The following is a 16,573-nucleotide window of genomic DNA, read 5'->3' as shown; positions in this document are numbered from 1 at the left end:
TGCAGTTAATAATGATCAAGCATCCCATTTGGCTTTTCATATTGAAGTCATTCATAAAGTCATGCGTAACTTTACGAACAGCTTTATGAAACACCCCCCTGGACCTGCCTGCATGTAGCCAGCATGCATCTTCCACCGCACGATCTCCGTGACTGAAGGCGTTTCTTTCGCTCCGACACAATGCAATTAGGAGGTGAGCTATACCAGCTAATACCCAGCTCATCTCTGCGTCTAGACTTCATTCATCATCACTTCCCTTCTGGCCGTCGGCTTGGAACCAGAAATACCTTCTTTGAGGCGCTTCCACACCAAAGATTTGGTAGCATGTGGAAGTTAGGTTTTACAAGCATTACCCCTTTGACAAAACTCATATATCATTTCTCAATTACTGCACAAAGATTTCAAATTGCAGGATAATTTTTGCTTAGCGTCCAAAGCTGAAGCATAGATGGTAAGCTAGGAGCCAGAAGGGCATTAACTCATTTACTTCAGCAAGTAGTTAATTACTTCTGGCTCTCAACAGACAGTATGGCAACTTCTTAACTCCCAGCCTGCATAAATATTAAAAAATATCAATTTTTAACTTTGATAAATATTCAAATATAGCGATCAATTCTTAGTTATTCAAAAAAATGGAAGTTTTTGTTCCATCTGTTGTTGGTCTGATAAGAGTGGGATATAAGAGGTAGATTACATTACATTTAGCCACAAAATACCGTTTGTTTTTACATGCAGAAAACTTCTAGGAAACATATATCTTAAAGTTAAGTCTTTGAGAAGTTTGCCAAAATGGAGACACGGTTTATGATCCCTCTCTCTCTATGCCAATCCCCAGAACAAGATTCAGAGCTTACTGATGAATGGCTTCAAGCACCAGTATGATGAGGGCTCAGTGGATAGGGGATAGAAAGATGAGATGGAATACTGAAGTATGGGAGAATTTCAGGTAGGCAGGACACAAAAATATACAAGTGGGACCAAGCTCAAAAGAGAAGATAATTAATATTGTTTAAGAAAATGTGATGAAAAAGAAGAGGAGGAGGAGGAGAGGGAGGAGAAAAGAAGAAGGAGAAGGAGAAGGAGAAGGAGAGGGAGAGGGAAGGTGGGATAAAGGCAAGTTGAGGCTGTTGAAAAACAAACAAATTTAGAGAACGAGAAAGGAGGAAGATCAGTGAGATAGGGCTGGGGGGGGGGGGGGGAGGAGAGAAAGAAACAGGAAGAAGGGGAAAGAAGTGGGGGAGGAGCTAGGTAGTTACAGAAAGATACACATCAGCCGACTCGGAGAAAGATTATTCATGATAATCACTTTCTAATCAAAATATCTACAACAACCGTGCATTCTTTTGCACCAGCCAGCCCTGCACATTTCATGTCTTTCTCTCAAACATCAGCCTTAAAGTGGACGTGCAAGAAGGACTACGTCACCATCTTTAGGACAGCTTTGAGAAGGGTTCTGCAGGGGAACAAGTCCCGGGTATGAATAATAAAACACTCCACCATGGGGGCATCCTTTAGCCTATTTGCACTCCTCAAATTGGCCTATTTGCATTTTCCAATTGGTCACTTCATATCACCTTCAGTTTGACATGGCCTCCCAGAGGTTAGAGCTATGTGCTTGCTTCTCACCTTCCACAATTCCTTTCTCAATGTGGTCAGAGAAACAGGGTAAATGAATGTGATTATTATTCCTTCTGAAATATGATTTAACAAGTATGATATACCTCTGATTCTGAGGTGAATGATCTGATATTGGTAGCAGACTTGTAAGGGTGCAAGTCATTTTCTAATACTCAAGTAAACATAAGATATCGTATTTGGGAAGGTTTCAAGCCAAAAGTGATATTTAGGGCAACAGGGTAAGCGTATGCTGAAAATAAGAGGGGGGGGGGGGGTCTGGATAAATTGGTCTAAGTAAGCCTTCTTTAACTATTTTAACTATTTCGTACCAACTGAGCTGAACGTGACAGTGGTCACAGCTTTTTGAAAAATGTTATATCTCAATCTTCATGAAGATGGATTCCACACTATAAGTTTACATCAACATGCTACAATAGTAAATAGACACTTTGAAAACGATATAACTCCTCTGCACTTTCAAATGGTCATTTCATGACCTAGATCCTTGAAAGTGGCAAAGCAAATTTGGAAATCTATGTGTTATACAAGTGGATTCTATCGGTTACCCTAGTTCTTGCTTAATGACTTGATACATGACTGATGAAAATAGAACAGTCTGAAAATTCAATCATTTGTTTCCTTATACTTCATCATTTATGAGTTAGAGGATTTTGATCACTCAACCTGTTAAATTCTGTTTTCCTCTCTTCTCCCAAACTTGAATTCGTCAGCATTTTGTTTTATTCATCCGCAAAGATCCTGGAGGGCATAAACTCTATGTTATAGTGCGTCTTTACACTCCCTTGCCTCTCAACAGATGAATGCCTTACTTGGCCTGACATTAATTTGCTCATCACTATTGCTCCAGACTATATTTGATCAAAGATATAGGATTAGCATAATGGTTGCAATTGGGATATAGAGGTATAAGGTATTAAACTAGCATTATATATAGTGCTTGATCCATGGTAGTCCAGATTTTGTCCATTTTATATATTTAATTTTTTTTTCTTCAAACGTCTTTGTCCTCTTCCCTTACAGTCATCCCATACAGGGCATGATGTCTCTACTAAATGCGCGATCCCTGAAAATAGACCGAGTATCCTAAAAAATCAGATTTTCACGAAAACTCGACACTACCAATGGCCGGTTGGCCCCGGGCCAGTAAAATTTCAGAAAAATGTGATACTGGTACGTACAGTCAAGTAAAATGTTTGCTCTTTCATTAAAATTTCAAGAGAAAATTGTAAAGCAAAGTTTTTGTTGGGGCTGTGGGGGTTTACTTGTTCATGTTTTAATGTGATTCCGTGGGTTTTATGGGTATTAAAAAAATATTTTTAAATATCGTATTTTTAAGAGGTGATATCGTATTCCACTCTCATTATCGTACTAAATACGATTAAATCGTACTGGTTGGCACCTCTGGTGCGCACTTAATTCACCGCAGCTTTTAATGTGTGTAAATGGATGGCCCGTGTGCATGCAAAAAGTTTCTGCATGAAAAACGGTCCTCTGCTAAATCACTACCGGTGTGTTGAAGATAGTGCGAAGCGTATTACGTTTAATAATACTTCATAATCAGAAACTAAAAACTAAACAAACAAAAACTGTGGCACTTTCCTGCGTACTGAGTGTTGGACAAGTCTTTGTTTATGCTGCTAATGCAGAGACCGATTAGAGATGAGTTTTTGTAGCAATGTTCTGAAGGATAGTCGTACACATGGAAAGTGCACTTAAGGTCATCAGTAATGATTAAGGTTACATAACAAAGAGCAGACACTCTGGACGGCTGAATCCTGAAAAATTACTTTCTTCCTTTGCACATGGACGAGTGGTTAAGCCTCGGTCACTAATGCCATTACGAACTGCTACGAACACCGTATGAACGATTTTCAGACAATGGAAATTCGGGAAGACAATGGAAAAACAGAGAGATTCGTACAAAATAATCGTTCGTACGAACCTTTGTGAATGCTCTATTACACGCATGCATCTATGAAATGTGATTTTCATGATCAATAATCAAAGACGTGATCAGCAGTTTTATACACACCTTCCTTTTTAAGGAGGGGGGAGGGGGATAGCTCATATACCAAGCAATTTGTCTATTAATGACACACGTTGGGGGCTTATTCATACAAACCATACATATCCAAATACAGAGCTTCATGGAAAATTGTGTGTGGTAGCCACTAGCCAGCTTTACTGAGAAATATTTTTCAAAGAAAAAAACATACAAAAGAGAACAGGATCAGAAGAAAAAACCCCACTAATTTACCCTGTTGAATTGCTGGAGTAGGCGTTGTAGATATAGTTTACGTCCTAGATGTCCTCTGTAGCTTGACTGGATTCTGGTTGCTGCTTTATCCTCTGCACTGGAGTCAATACTCTGTAAGTTTGAAAAAAGAGATGGAAGATAATATTAAAACAAAATGATCAATCAAACAAGAAAGAACATCCATGTTACACAAATTTATTCTCTCTCTTAAGAAATCTTTATTCTCTCTTAAATCACTTTCAATTCCAGACAACTAGTGTAGCTTTGTTGGAAAAGCTGAGACAAAATCGTTAAATGAGACAGAGAGAGAGAGAGAGAGAGAGAGAGAGCTCTAGAGAGAGAGAGAGAGAGGGGGGGGGGGGGGGGGAGAAAGAGAATAGATTCATTTATAAACACCACAAGAATTTCTAAGACAATATGCCAAAATTAAACCAGGTAAATGCTTCTCTGCAGACCTTTGATAAGTTTTGAATATTTCAAGTTCTGATTAAAAATGGTCATTGTATTTTGGAAAGCTTAGAATCTTTGCTGAAGAAGCAGACGTGGAAGTCGAAGCAGCAGCAGAAGTAGCATCAACGGCACTGTTAGTGGCGGGGGTGGTAGAAGTATATCACAGACTTGATTTGATTGTATATAACCAGGGGGGCGTTGCATAAAGTTGTGCGTAAAGTTACGAATAACCTGATCAGTAATATTCATATTTCCACTTGATTGCAGTGAGGTCAATTTTTCTCTTACTGTTGTTCACCTAACTGTTGTTTCTTGTGTTTCCTGACCACAATGCAGAAATATCTGACCTCTGTATTTGACAGATATGTCTGTCCCCGTTTCAACTGTGACAAATTACACACATCTTCTCTCCCACATGCTGTGTTATCTTCATTTTGTTGTTGCATGGTACTAGCTGTTATCTCAAGGCTGTTCCACAAGAGCTCCAAAATGTTTATGCTGTCACCTGTATCCAGCTGAGCTCTTGGGGGTACCATAAATTGCAGAAAAGTACAAGTCATTTTAATAATTGTTGGCCGCCTGCCATTCCTAATAATATCATAATCTTATCAACTTTATGTTTTAAATATTGTTTTTATTACACCATTTGCAATTTTGCATGCTCATCATCTTGTATTGAGCAAACTCTATTACAAAGAGTTTAAGACAAGATTAGAATGAATAGTTAAATCAAAGTAAAAGTCTTTGCTTATATATTTTCAATATTTCAAGTAAGCAAATTTCTACATTTGATATTATGTTTAGTATGATGGTATGTTTGTCCACAATGTGATTGTGTGCTTTTGAAAAAACAAGTACTCGTAACAAAATGCGATAATTGCATATCAATCTAAAATTACAAAAAAGCAGTGATTTTTATAATAATAGTTGATCATTTTAACGTTAGTGAAATCTTATAACATTCTCTACTAGGAAGTGTTTAGCGGAATGTCAGATATCCTTTTCATGTGTTTCCTTTGTCAGGTTTAGAGAGCGTAAGGATTACGTATGTGCCGGCAGTAAAAAGGCAGAGATAGGCAGAACTTGACACTTGAAGGGCTCTGTCTTGAAATCGTATCCTGATTCCAGAGGGTTACTATAGATTGGCCATCTCATGTTTGCTAGCTGAGCTATTCGTCCCAGTCCCCTCGATGGACGCTCTTACGTTCGAGTGATGACCGCTAGATGAGATTATTGCCTCAGCGATAGCTACTTCTTCTTCTTGTGGTTTGCTGTTGCTCGATCTCTTTCTTCTTCTTCCTCTTCCTCTTCCTCTCCTTCTTCTTTACTTCTTCTTTACTTCTCCCTTCTTCTTCTTCTTCTCTTCCTCCTCCTTCTTTTTCTCCTCCTTCTTCTCCTTCTTTTTCTCCTTCCTCTTGTTATATTTTTTCTCTGCTTCTTCTTTTGGTTTTAGTATTAGTATTCTCCTGTTTTCTGTTCTTCCTTCTCCATCTTTTCTCCTCTTAATTTCCCATCTTACATTTCTCCTTCATTACAACTGTAACTCTAAGGCTTTTTATCTGACAAAATAAAGCCCAGCAAAGGTTACTGGAGACATTGTATGCCATTTTCTAAATTTCTAAATCTGCCGCCTGAAAGCATATTAGAGCTTCAGAGCTCGATTTATAATATTCTTATAAAATGGTGAAACCCATTGAGTGGCAGAGCAATCTTGGCTCTGACGCTCCGATAACCTTGCGGATGTTGAACTTGCATCATGAATATCCACAAACATGCTCACACTCTCATATGACGAGTGTTTATGTAACCACTACCACGTTATCAAAACACAACAATAATCAGCATTCATGGCTTTTCCTCCAGTGCCCGTATCCGATTCAAATCCTTTGGGACAAAAAATCAATGTAAGAGGTTTTACGCTAACATCCCCAATCCATAATCGAGACAAAAGATTTTTTAAAAGAACATATCTTCATGGAATTGACTTGATGTAGAGGGTTTTTCGCAAACAATTTGCATCCATCAAAGAGACAAAAAAAAAATCAAAATGAAACATTTTCATGGATATAACTTGATGTAACGGGTTTTTATGCTAAATATTCCCCTCCATAATCACGAGAAAGAAAAATGCACAGTAAGGAGTAACATGTTATCATGGAATCGTCGTCTAGATGTGATGGGCTTTACATTAATAATTCCAATCCAAAATTGAGAAAAAAGTCTTAAAAGGAGTGCATTTACGCGCAAATGGCAAGAACGATGACGTCATGACTATTAAATACAAGCATACAAGCATGTAGTAGTCCCATATAATAACAATAGACGTTGCATGATAACTATAACTGTCCAATGTATTATTTTTTTCTGATCACCAGACTCATTGCTTTAAGAACAAGTCCACATCTACTCTAGATATCCCCCTTTCTTTCTCTCTCTCTCTCTCTCTCTCTCCCTCTCTTCTCCTCTTTCCTTCCTTTATCCTTTTCAGTGCTCAATACTCTCACTGCTAAAAAAAGTCTTCATCTATGAAGGACCGACTCCGCCTTTTCTTTGTCTTTCTAATTAAACTTTTCATTATTTTTTTTTTACTATCCCTCTCTCTTTCGTCGAGTTATTGATCTTTATTCACTCTACCCGTCTCCCTCCCTCCCCCCTAATCTCTCTCTCTTTCCCTCTCTCCCTCTCTCTCTTTCTCTCTCTCCCTCTCTCTTCCTCTCTCTCTCCCTCACTCACACTCTCTCTCTCACTCTCAATATCATATGTTTTTATTCCTTGAACATCACGACATGATGAGAAAGTAATTGTTCAGTGGCACATCTAGCCCAGAGTAGTCCTCCCCTATATATTTTTAGTGAAAAGCCCAGGAAAAACTTGCACTGGGTCTATGGCCAGGTAAATAATTTCCCTTGCCCCCCCCCCCCCCCCCCCCCCCCCCCCGGAAGGAAGATCAATAATAATAATAATAATAATAATGGTGGCTTCTTATATAGCGCACATGTCCGTCACGTTGTGACGCTCCTGGCGCTGCCCGGATTATTACCCTGGCTTTAGCAAGGCAGCCACTGCGGCGCATTAGCATTTCAAGGAATTAATTCCTGCCAGGTACCCATTTACATCACCTGGGTTGAGTGTGGCAAATGTAGATCAATGTCTTGCCAAAGGACATTAGTGCCGTGGCGGGACTCGAACCACGGACCACAAGATCGACAGTCCGTCGACGTATCCACTCGACCACGACACCTCTACAATGGGGCTACACAGGCATTTATACAGAAAGTGGAGAGGGGGCTTACTTCAGTGTTACCAAATAAAGGGGAGGGGGGTATATTGCCCCTAACCTGCCACATCCAACCCAGGAATCTGCACAGAGCTATCGTCTAGTTGCCTAATCAAAGTTGTTGATGAGACCGAAAAAATAGAATAAGCTTGATTCATCTTGGAAAGACTGGGGAAGTGGCTAGTTGTAAACAACATGGAAAATTTGTCTTTAGATGGGTTCTGAAAGTGGATAGCAGGTATCAAACAATAGCAAAGATACTGAGGAAGACTGTTCCACAAGCACATCTGACCAAACCTTACTAGCATGTTTGCCCGGATGGAAGACGATTAGTATTCCTGGCTGAAGTTAGCCGGCTATATGGGGCTGGATCAGATTTCTCGTCACACTGCATACCAATCAATGCATGTGTCACAACTTGGAGAAAACGACTGATCAAGCCTTAATTAAACTTCACTATGTCGTCCCAAGTATCTGCTTTTAAAGTACAATCATAAGAAGAGTTTTCTTCTGGCATGAACTGTGCAAAATCCTATTTTTAAAGGCTTTAATGATTGAGAAATTATTTTTCATTTATAAGCAAATTTATTATTTTAAGTAAAATCATCATCATCATCATTATTATCTATTGAAAAATTTATTGAGTGATTAGTGACTGTCTTCTGACTTTTCGGCAAGCAAATGTATATGGAAAAAAAATGTGGCTTAAAAAACACACACCCTAAGTGTTTTTAAAATATTTGTTTTGTTGTTGTTGTGTTTATGGGTAGTTCCTTAACTATTTCCGACGAAAGATCGGAATGTGAGAAAAACAGAGGATCTTTGCTGGCAGTGTTAATCCAGCCTATAAATGATTTTCTAGTTGGTTAGGTTTTGCCGAGACCGAAAGCTTCAGTCTCTGATATCGACGGTTGTTCCGCTGAGATTGCATCTGGCTCCTCTGATCACCTAGCTGTCAACAAATGTCATTTTTATTAAAGACTGACCCATACCAGACAGTGACCTTTGACATTAGTTGACAGGGATGATCAGTCATATAACATATAATTGATAAGTCTAAGAAAACTGAAAACTAATGAGCTAGAAATATGGCCTCAGGAGTAAACAGACTTCAAACAAGCTAATTTCCTTCTAGACTCATCTTTAATAGACAGTTTTATTTAAACCTCAAGCATTAATTCTTCATTAGGCTACCTGAACAATTTAAAAGTAAACAAATGGACACCAAACATACAAGATCTTGTTCGAAAAAAGTACATAAAATTCACCACTTTATCTGACCAGCAAACAACAGTTATGATGCATGATGTAAACTACAATAAAATATGCATCTTTGTAAACAAACATGTGCTAGCATAAGAAAGAACTTACCTTTTCAAAATAGAGTCAAATTACAGAGTACCAAGTGTAAAAGGTGCCACATAATGCCATGGAGTTACATGTACATTGTGGTACAAGCATGTACTACTATACATCAGGAGTGAACAAATTTGTAGAAGATACTTCATGCATCCACCCACAAGAAGACAAATAATGCTACGATGATCTCAATATAGTTCTACCTAGGAAACTGGTTGGAGAGCATATGTACTGTAGCAAACAACTAGTCTTGAAATACAAACATGTTGCATCACTTTCAACTCAGAATTGGTGATCAAATGAATGTACAGTTGCAATGCCATTTGGGCCACCTTGTCAGAGACTATGTAGGGAAACAATTTTGACAAGTTAGATGAAAATTTTCCATTAAACAAAGGGTCATCACTTAATACGATTCAATGATGAAGAAAAAGCTTTTGAAAATTACAAATTAATTTTACCAACAGAACTTTTCTGAGACAATGCCATTTTTTCTTTAACCCCCCCCCCCCCCTGCGTAATGCCCCTGGGTAGTTTTATTCATTGGGATGTAAACTTGCTTCTAACATATCAATTATACAAAGGCCTATATACCAATGACCTTCACAAATCATATGGCATTATTTACCAATTATTGCAAGCATAAGCATGTGGAGAAAGTAATACGGGTCTGAATCATTAACCTAGAGCACAGTCTAGGGTCAGATGAGGTCAAGAGTCAAATGAGGTCAAGGGGAGGTACCCCAGGGCGGTGATAGAAGTGTCAGGTCCTATTACAATCAGTGACAATACCACATCATCTTCCCATCATACATAGAACAGCAGGCAGCATGAAGGAGGAACGTGCATCTGATGCTTTAAAAAAAAAAACATCTGGCTAAAAAATAACACATGATGTTGAAATAATACTATCATTTTTGTATTGATCAGCGAGATGATTGACTGACCCCTACTCTCTTTCAACAAGTCTATATTTACTCCTCCCCCAATATTTTGTCTCTATGTCTCTCGTGCCCGCGCTCCCCCTCTCTCCCCTATCTCTCCCACCTTACAAAATAACAATAATAACAATTTCTAACATAATTCATAAGGAGGAATTAGCTAAATCCACCATTGATATATGAATTAAATACAAAGTCATGTAGGCCTGATCTTGTGATTTTTAAGAATCCCGATGCTTCTGGGGTCAATATTGTGAAAATTTTATCTGTAGTTTCTGATGTTGATCATGAAATAAATGTTGAGAATTCAAACTTGTCATATCTTTTAAGTTTTCATAGAGTCTTGACCTATGTGCCATACTTCTTTATGACTCGAAGACTAATAGATGCAGAAAATGTCTACTGTTTAATTTATGGTCATACATCTATATAATTGTAGGACTATATCCAACAACAAAAATCCTTACATCAGAACCTAAAATGATATGTCTGGAGCCAGAACGGTATTGATTAACTCATATAGTTGAACATAGAGAAACCCTTTTGGCTATCAATATACAAAATATGGATATCTGATGTTAGCAAGCTAGACAGCATTCCTTGGTCATTCCCCTACAGGTATCACAAGACAATCTTCAGCCATCTTTACTTGTTCTTTTAATCCTTCATTGTGATTCATCATGCAACCAAATATGAATTTGTCCATCGTCACGGGTCGCACATCACATCCCAGACAATAACGCTACATTAGATGCCCTCCAGCCTTCTCTTCATCTTTGTAACTGAATACATGAATCCATATTTGAACAGTGGGTAAGGCTTAGTCTGGAAATGGAGACTTAATTTACTCAGAAAGGGTATATGGTAATTAAGCGAGTCTGCATGGTAGCAAGACTACATGAGCTTGATGATGTTTGCTGCGAGAGTGCATGGATGATGTAGGTGATAGTCTAATGCAAAGGTACATCAGACCTACCACTTACAGGGGTTGGGACTTGCCAACCACCATCTGCTTAGTCTGCAGAAGCAGACTCTTAATTTGAAACTTAACAAAATCCCATCAAGTCTTGAACAGAGCCTAGCACTGTCAGTCTCTGGATGTGTCTAAGTACAAAGCCTATGGGGTGCACTAGACCATACAGTTGGCAAAGTCTCTTAGTTCAGACATGATGTTACTCACTATGCGCAAACTAGCGTCTGCTCATACTCATATCCTCAACTGCCCCACCCTCCCCGAGAAGCTTATGCCATGCCGGTTCCTTCAAACACCAAGGACATATCCAATAAACTAGACAGCCCGAAGGGGCCTCCATGTATCACCATGGAGGTGAGCTTAGTTGCCTGGAGGCCTGTCTGGATAGGTTCTTGCCCCCTGAAGGGATAATCTCTTCATTTCTGAAGAAACCTTCATTCATCTTTCCCAATAGATGGAGGATGGAGGGAGACTGTAGACATTCTTTATTAATTCATAAAGGGTTTTTCATGCATTGGTGTCTATAATTGAGAAATGATTCTGCTCATACATTAAATTCATTTTTGGTTTAATTATCACAGCTGACTGAGGTGGTTTATCTCATGTTTTATCTCAGTGCATTTTGATATATTAAGAACATAATATATCTCTTGTAAAACAGCAATATTGTATTAAAATCTTTCATAAATTGTCTTTGTTTCTCTTTGTGCATCTTTCTCTCTCTCCCTCCTTCCTTTTCCTCTCTCTATCTCTCTCTTTCTCTTGCTATCTCATCCTCCCTCCCCCACCCAATCCATCCACCCCTCCGTCTCCCTCTCCCTCATGCTCCTTTCCTTCACCTCCTTCCCTGCCACTCCCTTTCTCTCTTGCCATCCCCTTTTCAATGCAAAACTCATCATGGTATATTGTCTGTTGAGAGCCAGACAGGGGTTAACTCTTTGTGAAAGTATATGAGTTAACCCCCTTCTAACTCTCAAGAGATGGCAGTCCAGCCAACCACCTGTCGTGCATGCACTTTCGATCAGATGAACTCTTGGTCCATTTGGAGCCAAAAAGACGTCAACTCATTTAGTTCAACATCGAGTTAATACCCTTCTGGCTCTCAACAGAATTACATACAAGTACTACATGGGTCGATTCGTGGACAGAGAGAGTGAGAGAGAGAGGGGGGGGGGGGGAGGGAGAGGAGAGAGAGAGAGAGAGAGAGAGAGAGAGGGAGAGAGAGAGACAGAGAGACACACATAGATAGAGAGAGAGAGAGAGAGAGAGAGGGGGGAGAGAGAAAGCGGGAGAGAGAGAGAGACAGACAGAGAGAGAGAGAGAGAGAGAGAGACAGAGAGAGAGAGAGATAGAGACAGAGATATCAATTACTTAATTACCTGGAGATTACCTAGGAGATTGCTGGGATCAGAGACAAAAATCGATGTTCTATAATCTACCAACACTTCATAATGAGGCAGGGGCATGCGTGGCTACAATGTTTTAAAATGGGGAGGGGGGGGGGGCCTTGTCAAACCAATTTTTTAAAATAAATGTGTAGCATGTTGTCAAAGTGTCTACTTAAATTTGTCACAATAATAGTAGTGAGAGATGTCACACCAATGCCCCTACCCCCCCCCCCCATTAACCTACCAATGCTTCATGTCATGGTAATGAGACAGATGAATTTCTAAACTAATTCAAGTGGATTGGGGGGGGGGGGGAGGGGGTGTTGGACTAAACTTATTCACAATAGTAAAAATGGACATCAGAGTTAACTGCAAAATGTGAAGCAGATGTTCCAAAGATATAATACTGGCGTAAAAATTGATGAATTAGAACTTGACTTAATATCAGATCATTTAGCTCTGCAGGTGATCATTAGGACTCTGTTGTTGTGGATAATCTGCAGCCATATTCGATTAATGAGGCACCAAATAAAAAGAAACGTACAGTTTATGAAATGAGCAAGTACTTCAATCATTACTGGTAAAGGGTACAGAAATGAGAATGAAGTATAATTGCCTTAATCATCAAAGGATTGATAAAGTATAAATGAACACATTATTACATATTGCTTTGTACATAGCAGTGTAAAAGAACCCTTGAAACACATACAGAGCGGACATGTATCTTACTGGTTCATTCAGACACCACCCAATGAACCACCCAACCGATGATCAGGGGTGTCCATCGGTTGGGTGGTTCATTCAGACACCACCCAACCGATGGACACCCCTGATCAATTACCTAATTGCTCTATCATACAACCCTACCAAAGGATGATCAATACCATCAAGTGTTTGCATTATATGATCAGAGACTGTCATCAGCATAGCTTCCACATACCACTTGATATAGTTTCATCTGAACCCTGCGAGTTGATGACATGCTGTGTTATTGATCATATGGGGGTATCGTTATTCTATTTTAATTGTGCGGTCATTGGCTTGTGTTGATACAGATGCGCAAATAGTGTTTACCATTGATGAATTAGGATGGACGGTGCACTTACGAGAGATTGTCTCACCGACTACAGAGTTATGTATGGGAATGGTGTAGGAGCTAGGCTAGCTAGGCAACATTACAAGACCAAATCAAAGGGGAAAAGGAAGATGGAGGGCAGATAAAGAGAGAGAGAGAGAGAGAGAAAGAAAGTAAGAAGAGAGAGAAAGAAAGTAAGAAGAGAGAGAAAGAAAGTAAGATGAAAGAGAAGAGGGAGAAAGATGGAGACCAAGATAAAGGAACTTGAAGAAGAAAATATTACAAACAGCTGGGTCGGGGTGCAGCGTAGTACGCTGGCAAATCTGTTGTATAGTGTCTTCAAATGTGTTATATCGGGGGGGGGGGGGGAGGAATTATAAAATGGGTCCTTCTCTGAATGATTTTCCTGACTTCAGGTTTTCAGACACTCAAATAAAGATTTAAATCACAGTAATACATCAAAAAAGTCTAAAATTTGCTAGTTTAAAGCTCTCTCACAGAATTTAAAAAAACTCATCTTCTGCTCTCTCAGGCTCTACACCCTCATACAAATGCTAAACTCATATTAAATGATGCACAGCCATCTAAGTCAACAGAGGAAGAGACACACAGGATGATTAATATCAGAGGAACGCTGGGGGGATTAAATCCAAAAGGTCATGACATTATCGAGTCCCATGTTCTAGGTTTTGATTATCAAGAAGGAAAATAAAATGGGAAATAGCCCTAAAACATGACAAATAAGTACATTTGTAAAACTGCAATCATCGACTATTCTCCATTCAGAGTCAGAATGTCTTATTTCTATTGTCCATTAAAGTCAGTTGTATTGAAGGTATAATCAACAGTTTTCATTTAACTTTTTTAATAGATTTGAAGTGTTAAATTTGGGTGTATGATTATGAACAATTAGAATTACACAACATATGTACAGTAACAAAACAAAAAGTGACTCCATGGCCTTTTCAATAACTCATTGCTACACATCTAATTGGTCAATCAGAATTTCACTTATCTTACCTAACTTAATTCTCAAGAAAATAAAACACCCAAGAGTTGTTTCAAAGAATTGCTAATTCAAATATTATTTTGTGAAAGCTTGGAGACATGAAGGCTATTTCTTGATCAGAAACCATGATTTTTTACCCATATTACTGTAAAAGTAGAGACTTTTTTGTCTGGATCCTTGAAATGCAGTTCAGCTTGGGCATAGCATCATGCCAAAAAATAACTCAATCCAATTGACACAACGTTACATTATTGAATTATACTGGTTTATTACTGTAGAAATTGATGTCCTGAACAGATACCTGTAGGATAGGTTCTATGCAGGGAAAGTTTTATGTTTAAAGGCCCGGTCACACAGCCCTCCACGGGCGTATCGCGGCCGAATCACGGCCACAAATTTCTGCCCGTGAAGCAGACGCTGTTGGACGCTTTGAGGTCGCGATAAAGACGCGATACAGCCGTACTTTACCCGTCGTTACACGCGGTAAGAAATTCACACGCGGTTGGCCGCTCGAAAAAGTTTTGGGCTGCCCAAAAATTTAGACCGCGGGTAATCGCGGGCGGTACACGTGGTACACACGCGGTAAAGACGCGGTACAGACGCGGAACGAACGTGCTAGGACGTGCTACGGCCGCGGTTAAGACGTGGTTACACGCGGAATTGGACGCGAAATTTTAGCGGGTAATCGCGGGTGGAGCACGGTCATAGCACGTTTGTTCCGCGTCTGTACCGCGTTGTTATCACATGCATTAGCGTGTGTACCGCGTGTAAGCGTGGTCGGCCGCGGTACCGCCGCGCTTCACCCGCGATAAGGACGCGGAACAGTCGCCGGCGTCTGTTCCGCGGGCATACCACGGGTAAACCGCGGGTAAGCCAATTTTGCACATTTTCCACCACGGGCAACCGCGGGCAAAAAAAAAAAAATCGCGAAATTTTACCCGCGATACAGACGCGAAAGGCTGTGTGACCGGGCCTTTAAAGAAGGGCTCCCCTTTTTTCATTGGGGGTCTGGACTGAAAATGTGGAAATCCTGAAATTTTTGGGATCCACACATAGATTTGGACGCCCATGTGTCTTGGGCGCCTTTTAGTGCCCAGCCCTGTTTTAAATCATGAATTTTCCCTTAAAGTAATTTATTCAATGTTCAACAACATCAAATATCCCCCCCCCCAAAAAAAAAAGAGCCCACAGAGGACTTTGGTTCTAGCACTGATATTCAATGAACAATAGGCACGTTTTCATCAGCTCGAGATTGCCAAATACCCCACTATTTCTAATTTGGAAAGAATCCAGAAGTTACAAATCGCATCTTCATCAGCTCGAGATTCGACCTCGAAACTTCAAACTTGAGCTCGAGAAATTAGCTTGAGATATTTTGCTCAGCGTTTGCACATAGTGCGAGTCTTCTGTCTGGTGAAGACGCACTGGACAAATAGCTGGATATTTTGCCAAATAGTGGGATATTTTGCAAATTATCCCAAAATATCTTGGGATGACAATCCCGACCACATATCCTGCTAATTGCTACTTCGGTCTGATGAAGACGCAAATTAGCTGGATAGTTTGCGATCGGTATAGTTCAAATAGCGGGATATTTGGCAATCTCGAGCTAGTGAATAAAACAGGCCTTTTGATACACAGGCCTACAATCTGCTTCAAGATCTTTCTGAGGGACCAAATCGTGATCTTTCTACAACACACGATCTTCTCGTGCAAGCCATATAGAATGACATACGATAGCATGTGGACGATTGTGTGACGAATGCTCTGCGCATCGTGTTTGCCTTTATGCATCCACAATGTTGCTGCTTGCATATTCAAGAGGTGAGCTCTTGAATTCCATTTTAAATGGCAAGTATGGCATACACTGGGGCTCAAGCAAATAGGTAGAATGTGTGACATTTACTATCCTCGCTATATCTGAACATTGAAGATTATAGCGCTTAGAGACTTCAGTGGTAAGTGCTTTATAAGCACTGTTTTTATTATCATTATTACTATCAAGATATCCTTGAATTATGGAAATGCAGAAAATGACAATTGAACATGCCAAATGTTCAAGGCTACAAAAGGAAATGAAAACTGACAGGCCAAGTGAAATAAAATTGCGTAATAGCTAAGTTAGTGATCGAAAATAAATGAAGAAGTTCAGCCATTAGTCCCACAGTGTAAATATATATGTCGGTGCTCTTCAGCGCATGCACCT

At 39.6% G+C, this 16,573-nt stretch overlaps 1 protein-coding gene across 1 annotated transcript in view; it reads right to left on the bottom strand.

Moving 5' to 3' along the window:
* The window catches only part of LOC585096 (serine-rich adhesin for platelets), a 63,907-nt gene that overhangs the window by 32,734 nt on the left and 14,600 nt on the right, over positions 1-16,573 (bottom strand). The window contains exon 2 of the mRNA XM_030982313.1: positions 3,896-4,006. The gene's annotated coding sequence lies outside the window, so the exon portion shown is untranslated. The remainder of the gene's footprint in view (positions 1-3,895; positions 4,007-16,573) is intronic.

The sequence above is a fragment of the Strongylocentrotus purpuratus genome, unplaced genomic scaffold, assembly GCF_000002235.5.
Source record: "Strongylocentrotus purpuratus isolate Spur 01 unplaced genomic scaffold, Spur_5.0 spur5_scaffold_12, whole genome shotgun sequence".
Lineage (NCBI taxonomy): Eukaryota > Metazoa > Echinodermata > Echinoidea > Camarodonta > Strongylocentrotidae > Strongylocentrotus > Strongylocentrotus purpuratus.
Note: the sequence above shows the minus strand (reverse complement) of the source record. Positions and strands in the feature narration are given on the sequence as shown.